The following is a 4,650-nucleotide window of genomic DNA, read 5'->3' on the forward strand; positions in this document are numbered from 1 at the left end:
TTATGGGGCCAGGCAGAAACTTCATTGTTCATTTGGAGGGGAAAAAAAGAGAAAAAGAGGAAGAAAAAAGAAAAGAAAAAAAAACCAAACCACCAAACCCAGCTGGTTTGCAAAGCCTTCCACCTCTCACCCCAAAAAATCCCCACCATCAGTCTCTCTGGGGACAGGAGGACACCGATGCCCCATTGCTTCCCAGCCAGGCCTGGCTGCAGGACAGCGATATCTAATGTGAGCTGGTCAGAGCGGGGCTTTAACCTGGGTTATCAGTGCAGGAGGGACGGGGGTGAGCTCAAACCATTGGTCCCAGCTGGAAACCAGTAACCGGGTGTCTTCACTGCTGCTCCCATCGGTGTTGGGCTGCTGCAGCGCGTCGGGGACCTGGTGTGTTCGCGTTTCTGCAACAGGGCGATTCCTCCCGCCAGATTTGCTCTTTACACACCGGCTGGCTTTTTCCTCTTCAAAGCTATGGAATTAAAGCTCATCTGGAGCATTTGCTCTGCTGCACTCGTGGTGGAGGAGCCGGCGGGGGAGTGATTTCTCACTGGGCTTTGCCCCGGCCTCAGTCTCTGACCCCTGTAGCGCTTACGTGAAATTAAAGGTAAAGATTTGCTTTACCCAGAGATTTGTTAGCCCAGAGGTTTCCATGGTGGGGTCAGGGTGCCGGATGGGGTCAGCCATCCCCTGAGTGGGCGATGCCTCGATTAACCCATCCTGTTCCCCAAGGATGGGCTGTGGGGTCTGCAGAGCATCAGGGATGGAGAAGGGCACGTTAAGCCTGAGATTAAACCCACTGCCCCGGCAGTGAGCTGTGCTCTGGCCAAGGAGAGCTCTGCGCATCCACGATCCCTGTCCTGCCTTCAGGAATCCTCCGGGATAAATCACCCCTTTGCCCCAAGTGCTCACCCTTTGCTCCTTCAGCAAAAATCGTGGATGTCTTGGAGCGGCAGAGCCAGCCCGGCTCCCTGACCTTGTGTCTCGCGCCGTGTCAGTCCCTGGGGCTCCTCCGTCGCGGGATGGCAGTTCGGGGGAGCAAATCTCTTTTGTTACAGCCCAGACGCTGTCAAGAAAAAAAGCATCCAAAAATAGAAAGTCTGAGCTGTTGAAATTATCCAGCTCAGCAGAGGGCAGGGAGGGGAGGGGGACTCTCAAAAAAAACTTTATACACGTGTATATTTATATATAGAGAGAAAGTTAACCCCTGGAGACATGTGAAAGGCTTTTAAAAAAGTGCTCTGTTGGACTAGAGATATTTTTGCCAGGTCTAAAAGGACCTTCAAGTGTATTGCTCCCTGTGCTGCATGTCAAGGAGGGAGGGCATCAGCCAGGATGAACTTGGGGTCTTTTAGCAGCAGCTGTGGTTCAAGAGTCTGCTCTCGCACCAGGCTGAGAGGGTTTGTCGACAGATTTAAAATGCTATTGGGCACCCGGTGTCCCTTGTCCCACGAGAAAAGCTGTTGGTGCCACCACAATGGAGGTCACTTTCTTGGGTGCTTGGCAAATTCATCTGCCAAGAGGTTTATTTTCCCCCTTTTGTATTGTTCACTGATGTCCTTAGAAAACACCACGGCAAGGCAGCGCTAAAGGCTTCCGTGGGGTGCAGCAGCCGGAGGGTGGTCACGAGGGAGGGAAAAGGAAGCGCCGAAACCACCCACGCAAAACCTAATGGGATCCAACCACCTCCTCCCAGCAGGTTTGCTCCTTCATCACCTAGCAAAGCCCATAAAACCCCCAAACGCTGCTGCTTCCAGCTGCCCACACTGCAGCGGGCTGGGGATGGAAATGGGCTGCTTCAGGCCAATTTAAACATTTTCCCTTTTCTTGTGCAACATCCTGCCCCAGGCGTGGGCTCAGCGGAAAGTTGCCTTTCCCAGCCCCGTGGGCCTGCTCTGAGTGGGACAGGACCCCCTGCCCATCTGTCACCACCTCAGGTGAGACCCCAGCGGCTGAAGCAACCGGAGAAGGCGGCTTAAGCGCCGCAGATCTTGCACTGGAAATGGTGATGAGCAGCCTACGAATGTCTGATGTTATTCTGGTGAGATATGATTGATCCTGTTCAGCCTTGTTGCCCAGGGTTGATGCGCTTTGCCCAGGCAAGGCTTCGCTCTGCAGACGTGGGTGCAGAAGCAGGGGTTGCTTGGATGGGGGTCTGTGCGTGTAAGGATGAGGAATTGCTACTTTTTTACCTATTTTCCTCATGCGTGGATTCTGGGAGTGGCTCAAAAGGTGAATCCAGCCCCAAATCTGCTGGAGCCCTGGCCCTTGTGGCCATGTGTGGGAAGAAATCCCCGGGGCAAGGATCACAGTGGGCATCAGCCATGTGCGGGGCAGGTCCTGTACTTAACCCCGGCTCACGTCCCAGGTCACTTCACCATCACCCACAGCATCTCTCTGGGTTTCATGGGGGCAATGGAGGGCGAGGTCCAACCACAGGCTCCAGCTCATCTCTAGTGCCCAACACACCGAGAAAGCCTGTGATTCACTCCAAAACATACGATTGACTCTACAAATGCTGCTGCTTCATTATTTAACCTCCAAATGTTGCTTCTTCCTCTCTGGACTCTGAGGTTTGAGCTTTTTCCAGCCTTTTTCCCAGCCTTCCTGCAGCTCTGGGAGCTGGAGCCTTCCCTTCGGTGCCAGCTGAGCTGGTTGTATCAGGCCAGGAGCAGAGGCTCGGAGGAAAACCATAAATATTGTGAGACTGGTGATGAAGAGGGGAGCTGGCAGGAGGGGAGGGAGGGAGGCTGCGGATCCTGCATTTTTTTTCTGGGGCCTCTGCAGAGCCCAATAGTTAATCATTAAAATATGCTTTATTATGCTCTTAACTAATCTCTGTAGGACTATGAACTGAGAAATTATTTAACGCAATTTAAATGGGTCATAGTAGTCACTATAACAAGTGTGCCTCGAGCCAATGGGAGCTATCAGGCGCCTATAAAAGCGGGTGGGGAAGAAATAGCAGCTGGTGGGAAGAGATCACCAAAGACCCGATGCGTGTCCTGAGCCACCTCTCGACGTGCAGAGGTCCCCCCCGCTCTGCCTGAAATCAGGCTCCAGCTCCGGGCTGAGCCCTGTTTCACATATTGGTGATCCCTTTGGGTCAGAGGCTGGGGTGGGGGGGGGGGGATCTGCCCGGAGCCGGCACTCGTGGTTGCACCATCTCCTCCGCTGCTGCTCGGCGCTGCCAATGGGGACTGGAACCGACTCTTTAAGTCTAAAAAGGTGAAATTCAGCAGTGCCGTGAGTTGGGGGTCGCTTGGGTCGGGGGTGAGTGGGATGCTCTTCCTCAAGGTGGGTCAGACCTGGGGGCAGCAGCTGGTTTTGGTGAAACCCTGTTTGGGCTTGCAGTTTTGGAGATGTGACAGTGTTAGCAGCGTTATCACGGCGTTATCCTGCAGGGACAGGCAGCACCGAGTGGGCGCTGCTGCCGGGGTTTGGCAGAAACTCTGTAAGGGGAATAGAGGAGGGAAAATGAATGGAAATGGATTTTTCGTGGACTTTGATCGGCTTGAGAGGGATTATATCAGCCGGGTGCTTGGTGAGCTGACCCCGATGGCTCTCTGAAATTCTGTCCTGCGTGCTCGGCCCTTGGCTCCCAACCTTCCCTCCGGCGCGTTTTAGCTTTATCTCTGTTATCGTTTGCAGCCCCACGGGGCTGATGCAGTGGGTGCTGAGCACAGCTGAGACCCTCCCTCCAGCAGAGCCCTGGCCATGGCTGGGGTGAGAATGCATCTGCAGGAGGGAGAAGCGACACTGAGCTTTCTGCCAGCCTCGCTACCTGCCTTAAAATACCCCAAAGAGGTGCTAAGTGCAGTTATTTGTAGCTCCACGGTACAGATATTTACTCCTGCAGTGATGCACGCCGCTGCCCTTGCTGCCAGTCCTTAGATAAGCAGAAAATCCCAACATCTCCAGACACCAGTTTCATCCTGCTGCTTGCTTTTTCTTCAGTCTGTCAGTTTAACGGTATTTCATCTGTCTCTTCCATCTTTTGTCCAATTTTAAGTCATATACAATTGATTTATATCAAACCCCACGTTACATGAAATCAGCTTTCAGCTGCCTTTTCCCTGCTTGCAAATAAGCAAAAGGGTGCAAGGACTTTCAGGGGTAATCGTGGCTGCGCTGGCCAGCTGCTCTCCAATCCAGCAAATAAAGAGCACAGCCTGTTTCCTGTTAAATTTTGCTGGTTGCATTGATTTACATTGTTTGTCTCATGTTTTATGGCTTCCAAGCTGATGTTGCGTTAAGCTGGCTGGAGTTGAGGCAAGAAATCAAATGCAGGCACTGGCAGGCTTCCCCAAACGCATTCATGAGGGTTGATCGCATAGTCACATTTTCTTAGTCACTGCAGGAGAAATAGCTGAGGGAGCTGCCTCGCTTGTGGCCCGGGTGGTTTGCATTGATCCTGTGCTGGTAAAAGGCACTTGTTGGTCAATTTTGGAAATTCAAACCATGGGGCGATGCAGGCAGTGGAGGGGCTGCGTCCCCCTGTGCCATGGCTGGGTGCTCCTCCAGCCGCTGGAGCGGTGGTTTGGTGGCCATGGGGCATCTCCTGTCTTTATCTTGACCCACAAGCTCTTTTTTTCATCTTATCTTCTCCCCATCCTGTTGAGGGGAGTAAGAGAGTGGCTGGGGGGGGGGCCCGCCGGC

Source organism: Egretta garzetta, unplaced genomic scaffold, assembly GCF_000687185.1.
Source record: "Egretta garzetta isolate BGI_Z169 unplaced genomic scaffold, ASM68718v1 scaffold108, whole genome shotgun sequence".
Taxonomy (NCBI): Eukaryota; Metazoa; Chordata; class Aves; order Pelecaniformes; family Ardeidae; genus Egretta; species Egretta garzetta.